The sequence below is a fragment of the Sinocyclocheilus grahami genome, unplaced genomic scaffold, assembly GCF_001515645.1.
Source record: "Sinocyclocheilus grahami isolate Dianchi unplaced genomic scaffold, SAMN03320097.WGS_v1.1 scaffold470.1, whole genome shotgun sequence".
Lineage (NCBI taxonomy): Eukaryota > Metazoa > Chordata > Actinopteri > Cypriniformes > Cyprinidae > Sinocyclocheilus > Sinocyclocheilus grahami.
This window is the reverse complement of record NW_015505649.1, coordinates 197,791-223,820: the sequence shown is the minus strand read 5'-3', so window position 1 is coordinate 223,820 and position 26,030 is coordinate 197,791. Positions and strand designations below refer to the sequence as shown.

Here is a 26,030-nt window from a genome sequence, read left to right as displayed (position 1 = left end):
TCGATAAAGTATAATAGGGTAAATCCTGTATAGTGATTTATCCTATATAGCGCTTGCATAAAGCAAGTAGTGCATACACTTGTAGCTGTTATGCATATTTGTAAGTCATTGTAAGCCCTCTCTTGGAGGGCTTTTGGAAACCCCCAACTGCTCCCCGGGCACCGCAGCAAAAAAATGGCTGCCCACTGCTCCGGGTGTGTGTTCACGGTGTGTGTGTGTTCACTGCTGTGTGTGTGCAATTTGGATGGGATAAATGCAGAGCACTAATTCCGAGTATGGGTCACCGTACTTGGCCACATGTCACGTCACTTTAAGTACCCCTGAGATTTTAAGGTAATAAGTTAATAATTCAGTAACAGATTTGCATGTTCATGATTCTCTGACGTTGGTTAATGGTCACATGACATGCAGGAAAACAAATAAAAGCTTTATCTTTTTTAGTATGCGTTTTATTTTAACTTATTTTAAAATGGTTTAATTATTTAATTAATTATCAAACCCCAGTTTAGGAAACCCTGATGCGATGTAATGTTTAATGCAATTCAAGTTTAACAACAAATGGAATATATTTTCATTCATTAATAACATTTCAAGATTATTTTTATATATATTTGAATCAATGTGATAAACGAGTTAGGTCAAAAGTATCTAAAAATAATCAAAAAGTAGTCTGATTATATAACCTGAAATGTGTAATGTAATGGATTACGTTACTGACTATAATTTCTGTCACGTCATTTGGAATCAGTAACAGAATATAATTTGTAAGTAATCTGCCCAGCACTGCCTAAAGGTAAGATGCTTATTTAATTTATTGGGTTGTTTCAAATATTAAGCCTTGCAACATAACACTAACTACATGTAATACATATTATAAGTGCTCAGGAGCACTTTGAAGTGACGCCACTGATCGATAACGTACATTTACATTTAATCATTTAGCAGATGCTTTTATCCAAAGTGACTTACAAATGAGGACAACAGAAGCAATCAAACCAACAAAAGAGCAGCTTATGCAAGTGCTGTATACTCATCCGTCATGACTTTGCACATTGTGACTTTTTGCAGAATCAGTAACAACTCTACAAAAGAGTCAAACAGCGATTTTTAATTAAAGCATAATTTTTTGCATTATTATAAGAGCGTCCATGCACACACAGATCCGGGATGCATTCGGAGTACAAAGACAGAGTGTAAATTAATGTAACAGGCTGCTCCATCTTAAAGGGATAGTTCACCCAAAAATGAAAATTCTGTCATTAATTACTCACCCTCATGTCGTTTCAAACCCGTAAGACCTTCGTTCATCTTCAGAACACAAATTACGATATTTCTGATGGAATCTGAGAGCTCTCAGACCCTGCATAGACAGCAACGCAACTGAAATGTTCCCAAGTCCAGAAACGTAGTAAGGACATCTGTAAAATAATCCATGTGACATCAGTGGTTCAACCGCAGTTATACGAAGCTACGAGAATACTTTTTGTGAGCAAAAAAACCCCCCAAAAAACCCAACTTTATTCAACAATTCGTCTCCTCCGCATCACCGTGTAGCGCCATTTTGGAGAATATCCGCTGGACGTAAACAGCGTATGCTGTTCTGTGTCATGCCGGATCTGTTTCCTACGTTGTTGTGATTTGATCTGAACGGAAACAGTGTATCCGTGTGACGCAGCTGACACAGAACAGCATATGTTGTTTACGTCCAGCTGATATTCTCCAAAACTGCACCAGGGTGATGCGGAGGAGACGAATTGTTGAATAAAGTCTTTATTTTTTCTTTTGCGCACAAAAAGTATTCTCGTAGCTTCGTATAACTGCGGTTGAACCCCTGATGTCACATGGATTATTTTACAGATCTCCTTACTACGTTTCTGGACTTGGGAACATTTCAGTTGCGCTGCTGTCTATGCAGGATCAGACAGCTCTCAGATTTAAATTTTTTGGGTGAACTAACCATTTAAACAGGCTGAACTCCCGTCAAGCCATTTGTGACAAAAATTGTTTGCATGCCATTTTTGATTATTACGTAAACTGCAGACTGTTTATCAAGTTGATCTTCGGCCAAAACCGCCATACAATCAGACAACACCAAAGCCTGTCATTTTCATCTTAACAAAAGATGTTCCTCAAGAAAATAATAGAGAACTTCCTTACATTTTTTAAGAAGTGTACTTAGAATTTTTTATGAATCTGGCCCCCTGATGGTAAAGTACACACAGAAGTAAATTGTCATAAGGCACAAAAAACCAAGCTGATCTGTATGTTTTCCAATAGCACAAGCAACTTACATCCACAAATGTCAGATTTAAACCATGAAATATTTGCCGTTCTCGTTAAGTTAAAGGCAAATGAACTTGCTGAAGGCTTGGAGAGTGTAAATTCTGACCTTGTGCTACACTTATACTTTTCAAACTATGAAATAAAATGCATAAAGGACATAAGATATGAATTAACATTATGCATCTTTTTGTGTTTCAAAACTGCAATCACACATCCAGGTTTCATTCAGATCTATAATTGAAATGCCAAAAATCACGAGTGCCCTCTTTCATCACTTTGGTCTGTGAATGCTTTGATTCACAGATTCATAGAGAGAGCACCGTTCTGGAAACACATTGCATTATGAAATCAAGAGTCAGCCAATAACACGATCAAAAAACAACCTTGTCTAGACAGGAATGAGCATTCTGCAGTGGCTGTTTTCATGTCCTGTGGTCAGTACGGAAGCGCCTGAGTCTTGAGAGAGTCTTCCTCAAATAGAGGTATGTCCAAGATCCACCTGTCACTCCCTCTTTGACCCTTTGCCCACAACATGGTAATGACCTCTAACCTCTTGACATTTGCCCAGACCTAAATGGCACTGCTTTGATTAGAAATAGCCAATTTGAACTGAACAAACAACACCACAAAAACTAAATATAACAGAAAGTGAGAAAACAGATGAGAAGGTGTACATGGAATAATATACATATAAATAAACAGGCTGCAGCACACATTCAACTGCAACATATTCAAGACATGTTTTAATCAATATATTCAAAAACTGGATCAATACACTCTCAGAAAAAAAGGTACAAAAGTTGTCACTGGGGTGGTACCTCTTCAAAAGGCACAACTTTGTACCTAAAGAGTCCATATTAGTACCTAAAAGGTACAAAAGTGTACCTTCTGAAAAGGTACCGCCCCAGTGACAACTTTTATACCTTTTTAACAAATTAGAGGTTGATTGATATTGGGCTTTGCTGATATGATAATGATGTGTTTAAAGAAAGAATTTATGTATGATTTAATGCCATATCAGCACCAATGGCTATATTCATGGCGAAATAAACAGTAATATATTTACAATATAATTTCAATACATTGTTTACAATAGTTTAACAAACACAACCAACATACCAAAATATACATAAAATAATAATAATAGTAACAGTAAAAAAATAAAATAAAATAAATATTCCAGGTGAAACCTTTAAAAAAAATGTCCATTAATATATTTTCTGAATAAAAACGTTGTCTAATATCATTTAAAAAATGGAAATTCTATTAAAGTATGTTTTACACTCAAGAAACCCTTGCATACATTAAAAATAGCTTATGAATGAGTGAGCCTTGAATGACCAGATCGACATCTTGTATACAACCTGCTCATATCTATTTTCAAAATAATAACAATAATTAACTCCATGATTTAGTACTGGGTTCACTTAATAAAGTTTGTGTTTAAAGAAAGGAAATAGAGAAAGGAATAAAAAAAGATTATTGCACCAATACTAATAGTCTATATACTGTAAATATGTAGTAAATAATGTTCTTAGTCTTTCCTTCCTATGACTAGAAGCTACAAGAGTTTACACTGAATTAAATTTCAAATTTATCGTGTAACCAAAATAGATTTTATGCATAATGTGGGACTTAATTATAAACAAGTCTGAATACATTAGGACTTTCAAATGCCTCCGCTTCATCACGCCCTGCTCATTCAAAAAAATGACATTTTACAGCTGTAGTGGCTAAGTGTAGTGGAAGTCTAGTTGAAATTGCTTACAGCACCTTTATCGGTGCTCTAATAAATCTGTGCATTTGATCTTGTGGCTTAAATGCAGCAAGTGTAGTCAAGTGTCTAAAACAAGCAGGTATGGTTCAGTCTTTAGTCTGAGGTTGAGCCTGGAGGGAGAGGAACGTGAATGGTTGCAGCCGTCTCAACTGACAGAAAAACGCTAGCAAAAAATCCTTCCTCATGATGAACACCACTATGTAATGTCTATTCCTCCACTGTAGCTTGCAGGGCTGTTAGCAACGTGTTTGAACCTATGAGGCATATAAGACTGCATTTAGGCAAAATGAACATTAAAAATGCATTTGAATTCATCCGAGGTTAGATTTCAGTCAGTGGCCCAGTGAAAATGATTCAGTAATGGCACTGGCCGGCATGAAACAGACATCATCTTCCCTCCCATCAAGCAGAAGATACATCTCAAATGAGGGTATATTTAGTCAACAAGACAGGAATTGCCAAGAAATGAGATGTAACACGTATTGACCCACATTACCACTGCATTGGGAAAACAATAAATACACAATCTAATAAATAATTTTGCATGCCATCTACTGTGGAACAGAAGCTGGGATTTCTACTTACAGATTTGCCCAGGTTCTTGTTATGGAAGCACTAATAATCCCACAATGGCTGTGTCTCAAAACCAAGGCGAATCATTAGCGCATTTCATGCCTATGATTTCCAAAAGTGCTGTCTAGCTAGGCTTAGCAGGTTTTGAGACGTCACTTAAGTCAATGCCAGACATTTATTTAAAAAAAATAATAATTTCACCATAATAGAACATTGAGGGAACCATCAACATTAAAGGGTTAGTTCACCCAAAAATGAAAATTAGCTTGTGTTTTACTTACCCTCGAAGCATCCTAGGTGTATATGTCTTTCTTGTTTCAGACGAATCCAGTCGGAGTTGTATTAAAAATTGCTCTATCATTGCAGTCAGCGGGTGCTGCAGTGCTTCAGTCCACAAGTCGTGAAATAAAGCTCGCGCATTCATAATAAAACGTGCCGCAGACGGCTCCGGGGGGTGAATAACAGCCCCCTGTAGTGAATCCATGAGTTTTTGTAATAAAAATATAAATATTTCAAAAATAATAAACACTTTTCTCTCACTTCCATTATCTGTCATACGCGGATCCGTTCCTCTGAGATATCCTAGTCTCGCAAGTGTGTTTAATAGGAGCAAAGGAAGCAAAGTTTCCTTACTTTAGCAAAGGAAAACCAGTCTCCTCTTGGCTTATATCGAAATCCTCCGACATTTTTCTTGGATTCGCTACAGGGGGCCTTTATTCATCCCCCGGAGCCGTCTCTACCATGTTTTATTATGAATGCGCAAGCTTTATTTGACGACTTGTGGACTGTTCAACTGCAACACCCGCTGACTGCAATGATGAGCTTGGAAAAGCCAGGACAATTTTGAATATAACTCCGACTGGATTCGTCTGAAAGAAGAAAGTCATATACACCTAGGATGCTTCGAGGGTAAGTAAGTAAAACACAAGCTAATTTTCATTTTTGGGTGAACTAACCCTTTAAGCTAAACTATTGTAGTTTTATTTTAACCCCTTATTCTGACTGAGCATAATGCAAGTGCCCACAAACACTCACAAAACAGAAAACTGCCTAGAAGACTGTCTGATGTTTATGTAGAGCAGGATTATGCACCAATGATATTTCACTATGTGCGGGGCTCCCCAGTGCAATGCAATGCAATGCAAAAAATAAATAAATAAATAAAAATCTATAGTTGAATTTGTTTATGCTTATTATTATTTTTTTTTTTACAATACAAACTAGCTGTTCTGTGTACAAAACATCATAGCATCACACAACTATGACAGAATATCTAACAATTCAAAGGAATTAAAAAAGTAAAAAGCTAAAACACTTAACGGGACAGTTTAACCAGATATGACATTTCAGTCATCATTTACTCACCCTCAAGTTGTTCCAAACCTGTATTCGTTTTTTTCTTCAGCTGAACATAAAAGAAGGTATTTTGTAGAATGTTGGTAACCAAACAGCTTTTTGCATATTGACATCCATAACATGGAAAAATAAAATATTATGGAAGTCAATGGGAACCAGAAACGGTTTGGTTACTAACATTCTAAAAAATATATTTTTTGGGTCCAGCAGAAACAATCGAGAATCAAGGCTGCTTTATTTCAGAAAAGTAACCGTAACATTCCAAAGAAAGGAAGAAATTAGAGCAATTTATGACTGAAGAGGAATAATGAGATGAAGTATATGGCCAACAAAATGTGTTTTCCAGAGGGCGCACCCTCGAAACACAGCAACCGTAGATGACTGTAGGCAAGAGGAAGAGGAAGAGGAAGAGTATGTGATTTCACTCTTCAATATGATTTGTCACTGCCCACATATGGTATATAAAAAAAGACAGAAATTGACTGCAATCTGAGTGGGTTTGATTCATGCGTTGATAATTGTCATCTTGTTCATGATATGATGATGCACTGCTACTGCTATGAATACACAAACACTTTCCCCTCCGTTTTTAGAAGCAAGAAAACTGATTAGTTGTCTGAATAGATTAATGTCTTATTTTTCCCAGCAATACAGCTCATTTGAGATCAAGTTTTCTGGACACGACAAGGGAACATCTCTACATATAACGTTCAATAATTCACCAGCCCAACGCAATACACATGAAGTACAGAAATAAAATAACAATCTATTAAACCTATCACTTGTAAACGTCTAAAAAGTGACGGTTCCCATCTTCTTCAACTGAACGCTCCGTATCTGCAGTGCCAAGAGAGAAAATGCAGAGAAGTTGAACTTTGGGCCAAGTCTGTTAAAAGTTCTTTCTCTGCTGTAGAAATCCTGGCTCGGGAGCTGAAAGCAATCTCCTGTTCTCCACCGAGAGAGGCAAATTATCATACTAGACATTAACGGTCTGAGAAGACACCATAAGATGTGGGCCAGACGTACCAAATGTTGCATAAAGACCAAGCCTCAAATGCCTGCTTGGTCTTCAGAACCGAAGAGAACAGACATTTGAGGCTTTTACTGTAAGGCTGGAAGCTTTTTCAATGAGTTTTCCTCTGTAATGTGAAGAAAAGACAGCTTTTAGCTTCTCTCAAACATTCATTCAGGAAAGTGTTGCTGGAAGTAATGTCTCCTAAGTGGTGCTTGCATTTGTATTTTATGGGATAGGCTTACAATGCCATGAGAACAAATTAAGTTGCTTTCAAATTGCAAGCACCAAAAAGGATCAGAAAGAACCGCAGGCTAAAATTAGGGAAAGAGTCGTGTTTACAGTGGAATTCTGGGGCTTTTAAGGATTGGTTCACCCAAGAATGAAAACATTGTCATTATTTCCTCACCCTCACGCCGTTCTAAACCAGTTAGAATTTTCTTTCTTCCTTGGAACACAAAAAGAGGGAGATTTTGAAGAATGGTCAATTCACTGTTATCCATTCTACAAAAGAATTCAATGCCAAAGGGCTATAAAGTTGCATAAAAGAAGACAAACAAAAAACTTCCATGCAATTCCAAGTCTTCTGATGCCACATGAAGGCTTTCACAGAAAAGCTTTCCCTTTAGATTTGAAAGCACAGGGAAGATGATCAATAACTTAAAGGGATAGTTCACCAGTGTCAGGGAAAGTTACTTTGAAAAGTAATGCATTGCGTAATGCACTTCATAAAAAAGTAACTAATTGTGTTACTCACTCAGTTACATTTTATGGAAAGTAATGCATTACTTGCATTACTTTTGTGTTACTTTTTGACACCTTGGCTGGGCTTGCTTATTTATTTTTAAGAACAAAACTGCATTTATATTTTTGGAAATTGTAAAGGCCCTTTCACACCAAAAGTGAAATGAATAAGCCCCAGGCTGAAGGACGTGCCTCTGCACTTACTCCCGATTTCTCTCGACATGGGGACAGGGTCAGTGAATAAATGGGAAAACAAAGTAACTGTTACTTATTTCATGAACTGAGAGGCGATCCCGGTTAACAGCACACACTTCTGACTAATGTTTGGAGAACTTCTAGAACTATTAATAACACACTACTAATTCTTTCACTAGGAAAATAAACCAACTGCAAATGGCCGTTAACTGAAGCCAGAAACGCTGACGAAGAACTCAAATAGGAGGAAATACTGTAGCAGGCAGAGCAAACTCACTGTTCACAATGTGCAAAACAATGGAAGAAAATCCTAAATATTGAATTGAAACCACCAGAATCCAAAGAAAAATAGGGGGTCCTCATACAGTGTGCCCATTAAGTCGCACTGGCCCAGGCCACTGTTTCATTGTAGAAAACAAAACTAAAAAGAGGGAACATCAACAACAACAAAATAGCCAGGACTGCACCAACAGCAGACTCCCGCATTGACAAGCAATTGTGTGAGAGGGTTATGAGAGGGCCTCAACTTTAATTTTAAAAAGTACTAAGATAATTTATCGGTCATAACTTATGGAGAAAAATAGAGCAGACGCTGGACAAAGATGAAGCTTTCTAGTGTGCATGTGTCAACCGCCTGTGTTCACGCACGCTATCAAATGGAATATAATTTGAAAGGCTGCTGGTTCAACTGCAAGCCTACACTAGCGTGCATGTACAAAAATTAAGTATACTTTGGGCTTGAATGATAACAAAATGTTTGGGTGGACTATCCCTTTAAATTTCGATCGGTTCCTCGCAGAAAGCTGATGTTTGGCGTTAAGAGACTTGGAATAAAGTCATATTTAAAGACCTTTTTTATGGTGATTTTTAAAAAATGTTTGCAGCTTGAAAGTCACGGTAGTTTGTTGTGTGGAAAACAGTGGCCAGGACATTCTTCAAAATAGGTTTTTTGCCATTCTTCAAACTATGAGACAGATTTTTCGGCGTGATTTTGCCAACACATGATCAGCACATTTTTATTCCTGAGACTGGCAGAGATCGGTGGACCTCCTCTGATGAACACGGCCTTATCAGACAGAGTCAACGGACCGCCGTCAGGAGATGAGGAGATTACCAATCAGCCCATCTAATGCTATTCATCTCCACCACGACACGCGGTACAGCTCAAAACAACCACCAGGTCCACTGCCTGTGAAGTTCAGCAAACCTACAGCTGAATTCAAACAAAACACATTCAACAATATAATGTTTAATGTTCTGAATAAAATGGCCCTATTCAAACATAACAAGGTAGTTAGGTATACGAGGTGAAATACTTTATATTGCATTTGAAAAAAAAAACATGAATGAATGCTACATTGGTGAAAAGTGCTTTGCCTTCGGAGCAAATCATTATAATGATGAGCATTATTTTAACAGAATTGGTGCTCGATTCTCTGCAGCATTTGTTACCATAGGAAACAACCCGCGGCCTGGCCTCTGATGTGTAAGTGCCTCCAAAATGGCCTTTTTATCTGCAGTTATTATGCTCATATGTCACTGTCATAGAAACAACACAGCACAGTGACAGAAAGGGCACGCGGCATATCAGAATATTGTTTAGAGCGCCGATTATCACCTGCAATGTGCTTTCCAATTGTGTGGAAGGGAAGACGTCTCAAGAGACTGGCCTGATCTCAACACATACAGTTCAGAGCCAATATTCAAGTGAGGAACTTGGATCTAAGATGATCATAATTCATTCGTTTTCATTAAACTTCAGAAAAAAACTGAAGCTGCATCCCTTTCTAAAAAATAACCACATATATTATAAAGCGGGTTTTGCAAATGTGATCCTTTCGATTCAAGATTTTTAATTAAACAAAATGGCAAGTAACACATAACACAATCACAAAATCATTTGTATTGTGTATATTTAATTATCCAAATAATAATATGTTATTTTTATAGTATATATAATCACAGTTATTAATAGTGTTGAAAACAGTTGTTCTACTTTATACACCCACACACACCAACACACACACACACACACACACACACACACACACACACACATATAAAGCAGCACAACTGTTTTCAACATTGATAATAAATCAGCATATTAGAATGATTTCTGAAGGATCATGTGACACTGAAGACTGGAGTTATGATGCTGAGCTTTGATCACAGAAATAATAATAAATGCAGCCTTGCTGAGCAAAAGAGACTTCTTTCAAAAACACTGAAATATCTTACAAAACCCAAATGTTATATAACTTAAAAAAAATATATATATGATATATATATATGATTGTTATTATTATGGCACTCACATGAATAACAATAAACCCTTGACCTAGAAAAAGCTGTACCTTGTTCCAAATGCCACACTTGATATGGACTAGTGGTCTTCACTGTGTGTGACAATGAAGTTGGAAAGATCATAGGGTGTCCCATTTATCATGTCATGATTGGTGCTCACAAGAGCCCCTTTTTGTAAAGCATGTACTGGTGTAAACAGCACAGCGAACTACTACAAAATAGCCCATGAGGCTATATGTGAAATGTGGACTCATAAGAGGCCTGAACCCTGTTGTGGTGGCTGCCAGTTAGAGACCACCAGCCACGCTTTGAAAGATCTCTTTATTAGTTCATAAAACAAAAACTACAAGCATCCACACTGACAGCGGTCAGTAAAAACGCTCACTGTGCAGTTTTTTTTTTTTAAGATGATGAACACGAGCCAGCACAACAAACATAATCTTCAGGAGCTTTAAAGAATGTGATGTTCAGTCCGGCTACAACCATAAAGTCAGCGCCATTTGTGCTGTTAAATGGGTTTTGTTTTCTTTCTATTAAAAGAACAAATATTAGCCAATTAACATGACAACAAAACAGGTTTGAAGAGCCACATGGAAATAAAGCTCACGGTGAAGCGGGAGATATTGTGCCTGCAGTAAAATGACGCCTGAGACTATAGCAGTCATAAAAGATAATGGTATGACTGTAACGGCAGCGCAAACTAAATAAAACTAATTAGGATATTAGAGCAATGTTGAAGTAAATCTGGATTGAAAAACAAATTTAGAGGGAATGATTGCTAATTTTAAATTGATTGATACTGCCATTCAAATGTTTGGGATCAGTAAGATTATAAATGCAAATATAAAATATAATAAAATATAATTTATTCCTGTGATCAAAGCTGTATTTTCAGCATCATTACTCCAGTCTTCATCTTTCAGAAATCATAATATGAAATCTTTAGAAAATCTTTACTATCACTTTTTATTAATGTAATCCTTGCAGAATAAAAGTATAAAAAAATAGTACTGACCCCAAACTTTTGAACGGTAGTTCACAATATGTTGTTACAAAAAAAAAAAACTAATTAGGATATTAGAGTAATGTTGAAGTAAATCTGGATTGAAAAACAAATTTAGAGGGAATGATTGCTAATTTTAAATTGATTGATACTGCCATTCAAATGTTTGGGATCAGTAAGATTATAAATGCAAATATAAAATATAATAAAATGTAATTTATTCCTGTGATCAAAGCTGTATTTTCAGCATCATTACTCCAGTCTTCATCTTTCAGAAATCATAATATGAAATCTTTAGAAAATCTTTACTATCACTTTTTATTAATGTAATCCTTGCAGAATAAAAGTATAAAAAAATAGTACTGACCCCAAACTTTTGAAAGGGAGTTCACAATATGTTGTTACAAAAAAAAATGACTGTTTTGAATAAATGCTGCTCTATTTAACTTTTTATTCATCGAAGAATCCTGAACGGTCCAAAACATATGAAGCAGCTCAACTGTTTTCAACATTGATAATAATCAGAAAAGTTTCTTGCCCAGCAAATCAGCATATTAGAATGATTTCTGAAAGATCATGTGACACTGAAGACTGATGTAATGATGCTGAAAATACAGCTTTGATCACAGCACAATATATACATGAGCAATATCACACTCGTAGCAGTGCGATATGCCTGTGTATCGGTACACAGTGATTAAAACACACATGCATACACACAGACACACACACACACACACACACACACACACACACACACACACACATATATATATATATTTGTGCTGGGCGATATACCGGTTTATACCGAATACCGGTGTTTATTTTTGTTACGATATTCATTTTTTTAATACTGCAATACCGGTCGGTGTATGTCGCTTAAACAACGTTTGAAAGAGGTCCCTTTTCACTGTTGCACTGTGGTGAGGGAACAGCTGTATGTGTTACTAAGCGTGAAAGTTCTGAAACTGAAGCTGTAGAGCTAATAGAACGTGACGACACAGAAGAACTCATCCACAATATCCACACTGACCGCCGCAAATATCCACCGCCCCCTGCCATCAGCTCCCGCGTCTCACACACACGAGCGCCACTTTAGCACTAGATTTAGCAACTTCAGACCATTTTAGTGGATTTTTCCCATAGAATATACATACTGACAAAGTGACTTTTTGGGATAAACCTTAGCTATGGTTCAGTTGGAAGATTTCGCCAGTGCTGTCCCGCGAACGCGAGGTCTGACTTTCCCGGAGAAGTGTCGCCTCTCTCAGCGTCTGTTCTGTGCAGTGAGCGGCAGAGAAGCACCGCAGCAGACTCCTCAATAAATGAGTACAAAACAGCGTTTCCTAGCACCTGTCATTCACTGATTGTTTGGAATTATAAATATGAGCGTAGTTCGTCTGTTAATACCACATGCACTTTTTTGTTTGTTGTTGTTTTTAGTTTGTTACTCAGACGCAGGCAGTGTGCTGCATGAGACACAAAAGTAATACAGCCAAAACAACCGCATAGCCGCTCTTTAGTGTAGATGCATGTTGATTTTATCAGACGATGCCTCGATTATAAATGAGAGTGACTCCTGGTTAACATGTATTAAAAGGGTTCGTGTTTAGTCACTATTTAGTGTGGTATTTTTTGACAATATTCACTCATCACGACAGTAAAATAGGGTATTCTAAGTCAATATACTGCAGTATTTCCTCTCAATCAGTAGAAAATATGGTAACACCCGCTCATGCATGAAAAAAAAAATACCGTCATGTACCGTGAAACCGGTATAATTTTGAAAATACCGTGATATAAATTTTTGGTCATACCGCCCAGCACATATATAAATGAAGAGTTCAATTGCAAAAACCGATAACGTAAGACAACCGTAAGAAATCACGTTTTTTTTATTGCGTATTCCAAGTCAAACTGCAGTTGGGTTGGTCTGATTAAGTAATAATAACTTAAACAAATACAGGTAATTTACAAAAGGCTTTTAGTCAGCTTTGACGAAACTCCTCTCAAGCATTAAATGAAGGTTATCTAAATGTAAAAATAAGCCTGCAATTACATAGACAAAAACAAACAAGTATCTTCTGCTCACCAAAGCTGCATTTATTTAATCAAAAATACAGTAAAATCAGTTATATTATGAAATATTATTACGATTCAAAATAGCTGTTTTCTATGAGGATATATTGTAAAATTTAATTTATTTAAAGCTGAATTGTCAGCACCATTACTCCAGTGTCACATGATCTTCAGAAATCATTCTAATATGCTGATTTGCTGCTCAAGAAACATTTCTGATTGTTATCAATGTTGATGAATGTTTTTGTGAAAATGGAATACATTTCCAGGATTCTTTACTCAATTTTTTACTCAATAGAAAGTAGACATTATAAATGTCTTTACTGTCACTTTTGGTCAATTTTAAAGTATCCATGCTGAATAAAAGTGTTAATTAAAAAAATACATAAATAAATAATACAATAAGTAATAACCCCTCACTTTTGAATAATAGTGTATATCCAAAAATCAATCAATAAATAAATGTGCATTCCTATTTGATATTTAAGTTTTAGTTTCAGTGAGAGATCTTAAGACTGGCAAATGGAGAACTGGCACTAAAATGCCCAGCTTCCTCTAGATTTGAGGTGTTATTATGAATATCCAGGCAGAAAGCCAAAGGTGCTTAATTTTACAGCTGTGGCCACATGTTGGGCAGGAAAATGGGCCAATATGGAGAAATCATTCACAGCTGTCTCTGATGGCTCATCTGCGGATTTTGGCAGGTTGAGAACCTGGCAACAATCTAACTGCAACAGAGATAAAAAGTACCGGTAAATCTCAATCGAAGCTGGACAAGAAAACAAACTTGAAAATCACACCGGGTAGACTTCAGTGTGGAGCAATCGATCAAACGTACCATCAGACCCAAATTATGCATGCTGAACTTTAAAAGAGGCAAGAAAAATAAACCTGCGTCTCTCAGTAGTTTGATATTCAATGCAAAACAGAAACTCACAGAAAATCTCAAATGAACAGGCTATAGGTGGGCTAACTGTGAGGCAAAGTTCTCACCCCTGACCGGTTTCATGACACTTCTATATTCAGTTCTCTCTCCACCATTTACCCCATAGCTGTCCTTCCTGTGTCTTCAGAGAGCAGAGCGTTTGCTTGAATCTCGGCATTAATAATTCATTGTTTTCGGCAGACACAGTGAATACCAATTCCTTCATATCGCAGGGCACCATCATCAATGCTGATTGCGGCACCTAAGGTCATTAACTTCATCCCGGGTGACGTGCCTACGAATGTAAATGACCGGCGAAGGCTGCTGACACCAAGGTTACGCCTTCACCCTGTTAGCTGGTCCATCTAAACCTCTGCCAACCAGATGAGGGGCAGAGGGAAATTACATTGCGCACTTCTTCCGTTTATTCTTCATTTTGCTCCTTCGCTCTGTGAAAAACATGAATTATGGCTTTTATATTATGAAATATTATTACGATTCAAAATAGCTGTTTTCTATGAGAATATATTGTACAATTTAATTTATTTAAAGCTGAATTGTCAGCACCATTACTCCAGTGTCACATGATCTTCAGAAATCATTCTAATATGCTGATTTGCTGCTCAAGAAACATTTCTGATTGTTATCAACGTTGATGAATGTTTTTGTGAAAATGGAATACATTTCCAGGATTCTTTACTCAATAGAAAGTAGACATTATAAATGTCTTTACTGTCACTTTTGGTCAATTTTAAAGTATCCATGCTGAATAAAAGTATTAATTAAAAAATACATAAATAAATAATACAATAAGTAATAACCCCTCACTTTTGAATAATAGTGTATATCCAAAAATCAATCAATAAATAAATGTGCATTCCTATTTGATATTTAAGTTTTAGTTTCAGTGAGAGATCTTAAGACTGGCAAATGGAGAACTGGCATTAAAATGCCCAGCTTCCTCTAGATGTGAGGTGTTATTATGAATATCCAGGCAGAAAGCCAAAGGTGCTTCATTTTACAGCTGTGGCCACATGTTGGGCAGGAAAATGGGCTGATATGGAGAAATCATTCACAGCTGTCTCTGATGGCTCATCTGCGGATTTTGGCAGGTTGAGAACCTGGCAACAATCTAACTGCAACAGAGAAAAAAAGTACCGGTAAATCTCAATCGAAGCTGGACAAGAAAACAAACTTGAAAATCACATCGGGTAGACTTCAGTGTGGAGCAATCGATCAAACGTACCATCAGACCCAAATTATGCATGCTGAACTTTAAAAGAGGCAAGAAAAATAAACCTGCATCTCTCAGTAGTTTGATATTCAATGCAAAACAGAAACTCACAGAAAATCTCAAATGAACAGGCTATAGGTGGGCTAACTGTGAGGCAAAGTTCTCACCCCTGACCGGTTTCATGACACTTCTATATTCAGTTCTCTCTCCACCATTTACCCCATAGCTGTCCTTCCTGTGTCTTCAGAGAGCAGAGCGTTTGCTTGAATCTCGGCATTAATAATTCATTGTTTTCGGCAGACACAGTGAATACCAATTCCTTCATATCGCAGGGCACCATCATCAATGCTGATTGCGGAACCTAAGGTCATTAACTTCATCCCGGGTGACGTGCCTACGAATGTAAATGACCGGCGAAGGCTGCTGACACCAAGGTTACGCCTTCACCCTGTTAGCTGGTCCATCTAAACCTCTGCCAGCCAGATGAGGGGCAGAGGGAAATTACATTGCGCACTTCTTCCGTTTATTCTTCATTTTGCTCCTTCGCTCTGTGAAAAACATGAATTATGGCTTTCGCCCCGGTAAAAAGGAAACATTCACGAGGTGCATTCACGACGGCCCCCTTCCCCGCAAGGTGCCATGGCAACGGTGAACACTGAAATTATTACCTGAAATAGCAGTGCAATAAATGAAATCAAATATTCCCCAATGGCCTGGACGTCTAAGGCATAACAATAACACTGCTAAAAGATGTAAGTTGCCTGAAATTCGAAGCTTTTTGCAGGTTAAATACTGCTAGAACAATAACCTCTGTGGCAATTTATATCCCTCCAGCTGTGCGGACGTTCCCTGAGGAATCAAGCCAGACAGCAGGTGCTACAAGCTAACTAACTTTAGGAAGGTCACAGAAACAGCTTGGCTGTGCTTTGAAACGTACGTTCACAGAGTAATCTTTAAACATGATGCATTTGCTGTCCGCTAGTAAAATGGCCTTTTTAAAGGAATAGCCCACTCCCCCCTCCCCGAATCAGAAAGAGCTTTATTGCAGGTATGTTTACACATATGAGTGACAGAAGCTTACACAGCATGACAGTAACAAGACACAGATAATACAGCCTGGTCTCATGTTTATACGTAGGTATTAATACGTAATATTTACAAGCACAAAATGTAAATTTTTTACGTTTTTATTGATGCTAAAACATACAATTTAGACGTATTTCAACGTTTAAAACTTACAAATCGCTACGTATTTTTTTAGCTAAAAACCGTAAAAATATTTACATATCTTTTGTATCAAGATATTCGTATCAATGCATTTTTATAATTTGATCAATAAGCGATTTAGATTTTTAGACCCCTTAACCTACCCCCAAACGTAAACCTACCCATTTTACAGCGAATATGCATTTATCATTTTATCAATAAGCAATTTAGATGTTAGACCCCTTAACCTACCCCCAAACCTACCCATTTTACAGTGAATATGTATTTTTATCATTTTATCAATACGCAATTTAGATGTTAGACCCCTTAACCTACTCCCAAACCTAAACCTACCCATTTTACAGCGAATATGTTTTTTTAAATCATTTTATTAATAAGCAATTTAGATTTTTAGACCCCTTAACCTACCCCCAAACCTTAAACTACCCATTTTATAGCAAGTATAAAAGGATATAAAACGCAATTGACCGAAATATGCAGGAAAATAACCATTTTAGTAACAATATTGCATTCAAATATTTTATTGTCCCTAATCTCATTCCTACCTCTAAACCTAAACATTACTGTTTCTATACAGTAAGAAAAACATGACAGACAGATAAATGCAATTACAATAATTTATTTATTGCAAAAATGTCAAAAGCAGTACCATAAGTAATCCAAATAACGATGCGTTGCAGCCGCAGTCCTCTCTGGTGGGATACAGTAGGTTTGTGTAAGGTGCAGAGCAGAATTTATGTTGTTAATCGCTGAAAATATGATCCAGATTATTTTCCCGATCCACTCCGTGAACTCGTGAATGCGTGTGCATCATTCAAACACACCTCACCAGAAACACGGCATGTTGCAATCTGAAAATACGTCAGTGTTGTACATTTTAGTGCCTGTAAAAACGTAAGTAAATGTATGTTTTATAGAAGCACATTTAGTAAAATACATACGAATTATCATGAGATCACGTTGGATAATAAAAAGAATAAAAACAGGATAAGCAAATTTTAAAAATACACTATAAAAAAGTAGACAATAGATGGTATTTGTGTATACAGGTGTGTACAAATGCAAGGAAATGTAAAAAGAGGTATGTGTGTTAAATAAATCAATGTATAGATAGTGTTGTGTATTACACGTTTATTGCCAAGTTAACATGAGATGGATTTCCTGAGGGAAGAAACGGTTCTTATGCCTGGCCGTTCTGGTGCTCAGTGCTCTGTAGCACCGGCCAGACGGCAACATTTCAAAGAGGAAGTGTGCTGGGTGTGAGGGGTCCAGGATGATTTTGCAAGCTCTTTTACTCACTCTGAATGAGTGCAGTTCTTGGAGACTGGGGAGGGCTGTACCAGTGATTCGTTTAGAAGTCCGGACTATCCGCTGTAGTCTCCTGAGGTCTGATTTGGTAGCTGAGCCGAACCAGACAGTTATAGAAGTGCAGAGGACGGATTCAATGACTGCAGAGTAGAACTGTATCAGCAGCTTTCTTTGGGATAGGGATGATGGTGGAGCGTTTGAAGCAGGAAGGGACTTCGCACAGCTCCAGTGATCTGTTGAAGATCTGTGTGAAGATGGAGGCCAGCTGGTCAGCACAGGATTTCAGACAAACTGGTGTAACAAATACACAAAATAATGATCTTTAAAAAAGCATCATATGACCCCTTTAATGTTTGTGTAGAGATGGTCAGAATTAATGTGGGGTGTGAGACTAGGTTTTTCAAACCTGCAATAAAACTCATTCAAATCGTCGGCCAGTTGTTGATTCTCCACAGTGATGGGGTGTCTTGTAGTTGGTGATGTCTCTCAGTCCTTTCCACACTGATGCAGGGTCATTGGCAGAAAACTGGTTTCTCAGCTTTTCAGAGTAGTTCCTCTTCTGATCTCCTTTGTCAGTGTGTTTTTGGCCTGTTTAAACAAGACTCTGTCCCCACTCCTGTAGACATCTTCTTTGGCCTGATGGAGCTGTTTGAGTTTGCAGTGAACCATGTTTTGTCATTGTTGTATGTTAAATAAGCCCTGGTAGGGATGCACATATCCTCACAGAAACTGATGCATGTTACAGAATCCGTGAGCTCGTCCAGATCAGTGGCAGCAGCTTTAAAAATACTCCAATCAGTGCAGTCGAAACAGGCTTGTAAATCCCACTCTGCTTCATTTGTCCATCTTTTTACAGTCCTTATTTCAGGTTTCGCTGATTTCAGTTTCTGCCTGTAGGTTGATATAAGATGAACCAGACAGTGATCAGAGAGCTCCAAGAGCCCCAAGGAGCATCCTTTATTGTGGTGTAACAGTGGTCCAGTATATTACTGTCTCTGGTAGGACATGTAACGTGCTGTCTATATTTTGGCAGTTCACGTGAGGTTTACTTTATTAAAGTCCCTGAGAATGATTATAACAAAGTCCGGGTTTTGTTGCTCTGTGTCTGTGATCTGATCAGCCAACTGTTGTGCTTGAACAGCATCGCTGCTCTGCCAACTACAATGTTCAACAAAACGTTTGAGTAATCAAAAACCGGTAGAAGATTGTGTGGTGTGTACTGCCGAATGTTCAGCAGTTCCTCCCTGGTAAAACTTACAGACAGGAAAGTGTTTGAAAAACAACAGACAGAAAAAACTAACAAAGACATTAAAAATGGGAGAGCTCCTCACCGAGGCACCATCTTGATCCATCTTGAAGATGTAGATGAGCAGAACGGATTTTGAGAAATGCAGCATTCCATTACTTGCTCACCAATGGATCCTGCTGTAGTGAATGGGTGGCTTCAGAATGAGAGTCCAAACAGCGGATAAAAACATTACAATAATCCACAAGTAATCCACACCACTCCAGTCAATCAGTTAATGTCTTGAGAAGACAAAAGCTGCGTGTTTGTCCATCTCCTGTTGTCCTCTCACATCAAAATGTTCACATCACATATTTGTTTAGAGCTGATTTGGACTATTTTGGCTTGTAAACGGTGTTTGATCTGTACAGATTTCTCTCCTGAATCAAACCAGACCACTTTTTCACTGGAGGAAGCATTATGGATTGACTCGTATTTTTTGTTAAAAAACGTCTTGATGGATTTGTTTCTTACAAACAAGCTTTTCATTTCACATGATGTTAACTGATGGACTGGAGTGGTGTGGATTACTTGTGGATTATGGTGATGTTTTTATAAGCTGTTTGGACTCTCATTCTGACGGCACCCATTCACTGCAGAACATCCATTGCTGAGCAAGTGATGTAATGCTACATTTCTCCAAATCTGATGGAGAAACAAACTCATCTACATCTAGGATGGCCTGAGGGTGAGCGCATTTTCAGAAAACTTTCATTTTCAGGTGAACTTCTGTGAATATAGAAAATAGATTATGCTGCCTAGAGCAATCCAGACTGAACCAGGATGACACACTGATTCCGGTATGGGACGCTGGGTCAGGTATCTGTAGCTGACAGAACGAAGAGCCCTTCATTTCACTGAGGAGCCCCCCTAACACATTGGACATGGCACCGAGCACAAAGCTGATCTCTGTCTGATCCAATTGACTGTTGGGTTTCGACCCCCTGCATCACAGACGGCCATTTAGTGGCCTGCCGAAGAAAAATGGCTTTGCTGGTCCCAGGGTAGTGCAATTGGATCAGCAATTTCTGCCCACTATTGTCCCATAACACTGTGACTAAGTTAATTTCCTGTGGGAAAAAAACACTCAAGTGAAAAAATAAGCAATAAATAAAAAACAAAAAATGAAAGCAGTCCCACTAGATGCACAAGCCAGCACTGCTAGCTTTTGTCATGTCATATATTGTGTAAAGACCCTTTTACAGTGTAAAAAAAAACACAAGATGCAAAATATTTACTGGAAAAAAATATTAATCAATTAATTTATTTGTTAGTTTGTTTGTTTATGCATGCATGCATGTATTTATTTATTGTATATTATGTGTCATTAGTAGAATAGAATAGAATAGAATACTGTGTGATTTCATGATTTCTGACTATTGCAGAGTGAAGTGTCAAATTTGCCCAAAAGTTTGCCATTCTTTGTCTTCTTAATAATAGTAATATTAATAATAATAATGAATAATTAACTAGTAATAATAATAATAATAATAATAGTAATAATATTACTGATAACAACAACAACAATACAAATAATATCATATATTATGTTACAATTCTTCTGTGATGTCGGCCCAGGGCGATGTCAGAAAGAAAGTGGCCACTGCATCTTTAGTATCATAATATTTGGATCTTCTGCTACTTAACAGCCAAGACAACAGATGAGCACAAGATCAACAGACAAAGACACTAAATCTGCCTACAGTGCTCTGGAGAACTCTTAAGCAAGGACTCATCTCCTGATGGACAAAATTGCCTCATATCCAGTAAAAAAACGTTCCCAATCCCCCCGCAGACAAAAAGCGGAGACTGATAACGAGATCTGAACAGTGAGAGGGGAAAAAAACTGATTGAGAATTGAAGAAATCCCCTGTCTTTTCAAGGATCTGCACATTATTCATGCTCACACCTCGGTATAATAAAATAATACCTCTCTTTTTATTCATGAAGAGAGTCTGGCTGACCCAGATATTTTCCGGATGTCTGTGCCTTAAGGGGACTGTCATGGTTGGGCTAACACAGAGCCAAATCACTGTCCAAGATGCAAAAAGCACAACCGTTCCAAAAAATTGCTGTCAAGAAACATAACAAAACAGTCAAATTTAGCAAGAGCAAACCCGCAGAGACGGACTTGCGCTTTTTTCCGGGGACTGAAATAAAGAGTCCAATTACAATACCAATGCAGCAAATAACAAATGTTCTTTCACTAGATGTGATCCATGTGCAGTGCTGGGTTGATTACTTACTAACTGTAGTCTGCTACTGATTACAAATTACATGATGAAACATTGTAGTTAGTAACGTAGTCTAGGTTACTCATTTTATGTAACGTATTCTGATTACTTTTTAGATTACGTTTTACCTAACTTGTTTTAAACTTACCATTAAATGTACCACATTGATATACATTTCATTTTCTGATGTCAACATCATGAAATGCATTAAAAATTACATTGCTCCAGGATTTTCCAAACTGGGGTTAATGTAAGAACTGCAGATTAAATTGAACTGAATTGAATCAATTATTGGGTTTTATTGAGTTGATAAAAACCTAAACATTTCAATCATAAAAATGTAAATAAAAATAAATGATTTTAAAATAAAAACAAAACACTTGAACACTAAAAATAGAAATATTTGTTTACCTGCATGTATATGGGACATTTTACCAATATCAGAGAACTGTGAACATACAAATGTCGTGTTAAATTATTACAATTTTAATTTCCTCAGGGATATTTCAACTTTAGCCCTATTCGCACGGGATTAGTATTACCTGGTGACCTCCAGTCATTTGTAATAATTGCGGAGGTTGTCTGTGATCTTAATCCCGTGCGAATCGGCCATGTCTGTAATTTGTAAAGTAAAAATTGACCTACCCCACAAATGACCTACCATATTTCGCCGAACTCCGAGGTCCTGTGCTAATATTAGTCCCGTGCGAATCGGCATCTCTGTGATTCGGCCAGCATTTGGCGGGTCGTATATCATTTTTCAAGTTTTGTTTCCTGTGCGCCTTTTTATCCATCTTTCGTGAAGAATGGAGCTGCCTTGGAGTGTTTGATAGTATTTTGGGTGCTGTCATCATATTGCTACACCATACAATTCGCAGAAAGAGAAAGCTGAAAAGGTTTTGAGGTTAATGTGTTACAAATAAATCAAGCACAAAGCTTGAGATATTATTTTAACCTGGTGAAATATAAATGACACTGCGCACGAAACTATATTAGTTTCTTTTTTTTAAATCCATCTGGACCATAGAACGGGACCCTCAAAGCCTTGACATCCGGGTATCCGGGAGATAAGTCAGTAAATTCGAGTAAAATCACAGGGTTCGCTTATGGCATTACACATCCAGAGTTATCAAAGCTAAATTATATGACAGTAGAATTTTTAGAAATGAAACTTTAAAAGAGAAAAAAGACGAATTAGGGAAAAATCAATAAATTATGAATAATTTTCTGCCATTGTGTGAATAATATGTAATCATGTAATCCATAAAATGTAACTGTAATCTGATTATGCGCAGTTTAAAATGTAATTACGAGTACTTAATTTTTGGTATCTGCTTACATAATCCAGATTACATGCAATCAGTTACTAGCCAGCACTGTCTGTGTGTAAACATTAGCATAGGTGGAAAACTGCAGTAGCAAAAGGCCAAGCACCTCAGCTTCCTCCTGGTGTCCTGTCTAAGCTGTAGGCTGTCAGGGCCGGCAGGGTCTGGACACCCTATCTTGCTGAGGAACGTGCTTGACTCTACTGTCTTTATTGGCAGGATGATGGAGAGAGGGCCTGCCTCCCAAGATAAACAACTCCTCTGTAGTCTGTGATGCTCTCCTGGCCCTCGCTTTGCTGCAGGCATCACACAGGCAGCTCCCAGCGTGATTAGCAGCCAGTGCCACCAGCCACCCTCATTCACAAACATTGGCAGTGATCGTTCTGCGCGCTGTTTTTGCGCCCTGCATACTGTTTATGCATGCTGCCTCGCATTTTCGCCGCCCGCTGCGCCTCACGTTTTTGCAGGAGCGCTCGGAGGGCCTGAAGTTGAAAAAAAGCAACTCTGAGCGTATAACTGTATTTTTTTAAGATTTCTGTTAATATGACGGTTTACTTAACAGCAAAAACAAAAGATTTTAGAGCGCTCATGTGATTAGACGGACAGGGTGGCTGATTTGGTGGTTGCCTAGCAACATAAAAAACGCAGCGCACTGCTGTTTTTTTAAAAGTCACCAAACAAGGCAGTGTGGCGCGTTGCGTTTTCAGACCTAAAAAACATATTCGGTGTGATCGGGGCCTTAAGGGTTTGGAACAACACGAGGGTGAGTAATTAATGACAGAATTTTCATTTTTGGGTGAACTAACCATTTAATGGATAAAATCTAGACAATATATTGGTACAATATTGGTTACAGGCAGATATTACACTTTTGTTTGTTTGTTTGTTGGTATTGGTCAATTTTGTACATGTACTCATGCTCATTTTCTCTATTTTTATATATACAGTGGGTACGGAAAGTATTCAGACCCCCTTAAATTTTTCACTCTTTGTTATATTGCAGCCATTTGCTAAAATCATTTAATTTAATTTTTCATGTTGCACCCACCTAAAGTTCATCTTTAAAAACACTTATAATTTCACAACATTTAGAAGATTAACTTTTTTTTTCTTCAAATATATTGATCATGGGAAAATAGTACTATATTTTTTGTTCTAATAAATTGCTAATAAATCTTGCGAACCTCAAGCCTTGGTTTTGATTGCAACATTTTGAATTATTATTTTTAATCATTAGTGTTTCATTGTTAATTTGGAAAATAAATATATACAACTTTCAAAATGTGGACTAACCCAACTTTTGGGTTACAATTTAAATATAAATATTTTAACCCAACAGCTGGGTTAGTCCATATTTGACCCAAAGTTGAGTTGAAACAACCCAGCATTTTTTATGTATAAAAATGTATAAGAGTGTATAATCAATGAAACTCTAATAAAATCTGCTACGTTTTTTCCTGCTGAACGTTCACTCAGAAATGTGCTCTGGAAGTAAAATGAGTTGCAGATGTTGTTCATGACTTCAATAAGTGCACAGTATCTTTGAAAAGTTGCTTTGCTACTTGAAACAGCCTGCAGACTGCGCTCCAATTTTGTCATTCACACATCTGTTATAGCAATAGTATCAACTTCAAAGTGAGACTCAGGTATACAACAGGCACGGCAATCAATTAATAGTGACTACACTGAGAGTTTAGCACAGACAAACTGACAACTCATCAGTAGCCACTAAACTGTATCATCCAACGCTGTCAAGCAATTATCACATTGGGGTGCAGAAGCTATATGAAGAAAGCCTGCAGTATTCTGTACAGATGAATGGGTCTGGACTAGTCAGAATCACCTGAATAATTCAGCGAGAAGTTTGGATACATAGTCACAGTCTAATGTATGTCAGAACAAAAAAGATTCGGTGCACTAAAACGTTTCTCGCGACTGAATAATGACATGCAAACTAACTCGGTAAAGTCACATGACATACTCAGCAAGCAAGAACAGCCCCTTCCTGTGGACTACTTTCCCCGGCCTTCACTGAAGTCACTGAGACTCCCGGCAACCTCTGCAGCGCGGCGGGATCAGTGAGCTGAGTTTGCAGATTAGACCACCTGCCTCAACAATCCTGCCATCCTATTTATACCCCTGACAATAAATTACTGCTGGCGAGCTGGAGCCTGTGCTCCAAAAGAGGCTGGCGCTACAAATGAGCCAAGAGAAAAAGACAAGCACTAATGGACGCAGCGTTGACCTTATTCTTTATTTCGCTTTAAATGAGCAACAGTGTTTCCACACACTGGTTATACGTGCCACGCACCTTTACATAAAAGTGCAGCTCAACTAAGACACTTTGAAGGAGATCTGCTGTCAGCTGTAAACAAACGAGAAACGCATTCTGCCGGGCTGACATCTTTTTATGAGTTTCGCTTTGTGCACACAAGTGAAACCTTCGCTTGCTTTCTGTTGTTGAAACAGCTAAAAGTCTGACGAAAAGACAGCAGTGACAGGCAGCGCTGGAGACAAGATATTTGTTGGTTTAAAGGGGTCATATGATGCGATTTCAAGTTTTCCTTTCTCTTTGGAGTATTACAAGCTGTTCGTGAATAGATAAGATCCCTAAAGTTGCAAAGACTAAAGTCTCAAATCCAAAGAGATATTCTTTATCAAAGTTAAGACTCGTTCACGCCCTCCTGAAACGCCTCGTTTAAACACACACCCACATGTCTACGTCACGATGTGGGAAGACTTGCATAACGCCGCCCAAATGTTCACGCAAAGAAATAAGGCGTAACTTTATAATTGCTGCCACCGCCGCGACCATGTTGTGAAGACGCTGTGCGTTTTGTTGTGAAAGTGAAACTACTTTGTTTGGTCTTCCAAAAGAGGACGATATCCGCTTCATCATGCCTAGAGCTGATCCGTGCTGGGCGCTGAGGGAATACATCAACTTCGCACTGTGGAGTCCAGCCTGGGGTCGTCACATGTGGTTGCCGCAAGCCCTTCGTCAAATCCGCCGGCCGCGCCATTCCTTACTCTAGCCCGCCGTGTGTGACGCTGTGTTTCGTTGTGAAAGCAAAACTACTTTGTTTGGCCTTCCAACAGAGGACACGACTAGAAATCAGTGGTTAAGTTGTATTTACAACACTGTTCCAGAACAGTTCAACCCAAATAT

At 37.9% G+C, this 26,030-nt stretch overlaps 1 protein-coding gene across 1 annotated transcript in view; it reads right to left on the bottom strand.

Moving 5' to 3' along the window:
• Positions 1–26,030, bottom strand: part of LOC107553323 (ecto-NOX disulfide-thiol exchanger 2-like) — a 273,927-nt gene that overhangs the window by 214,941 nt on the left and 32,956 nt on the right. The gene's annotated exons all lie outside the window — the stretch shown is intronic.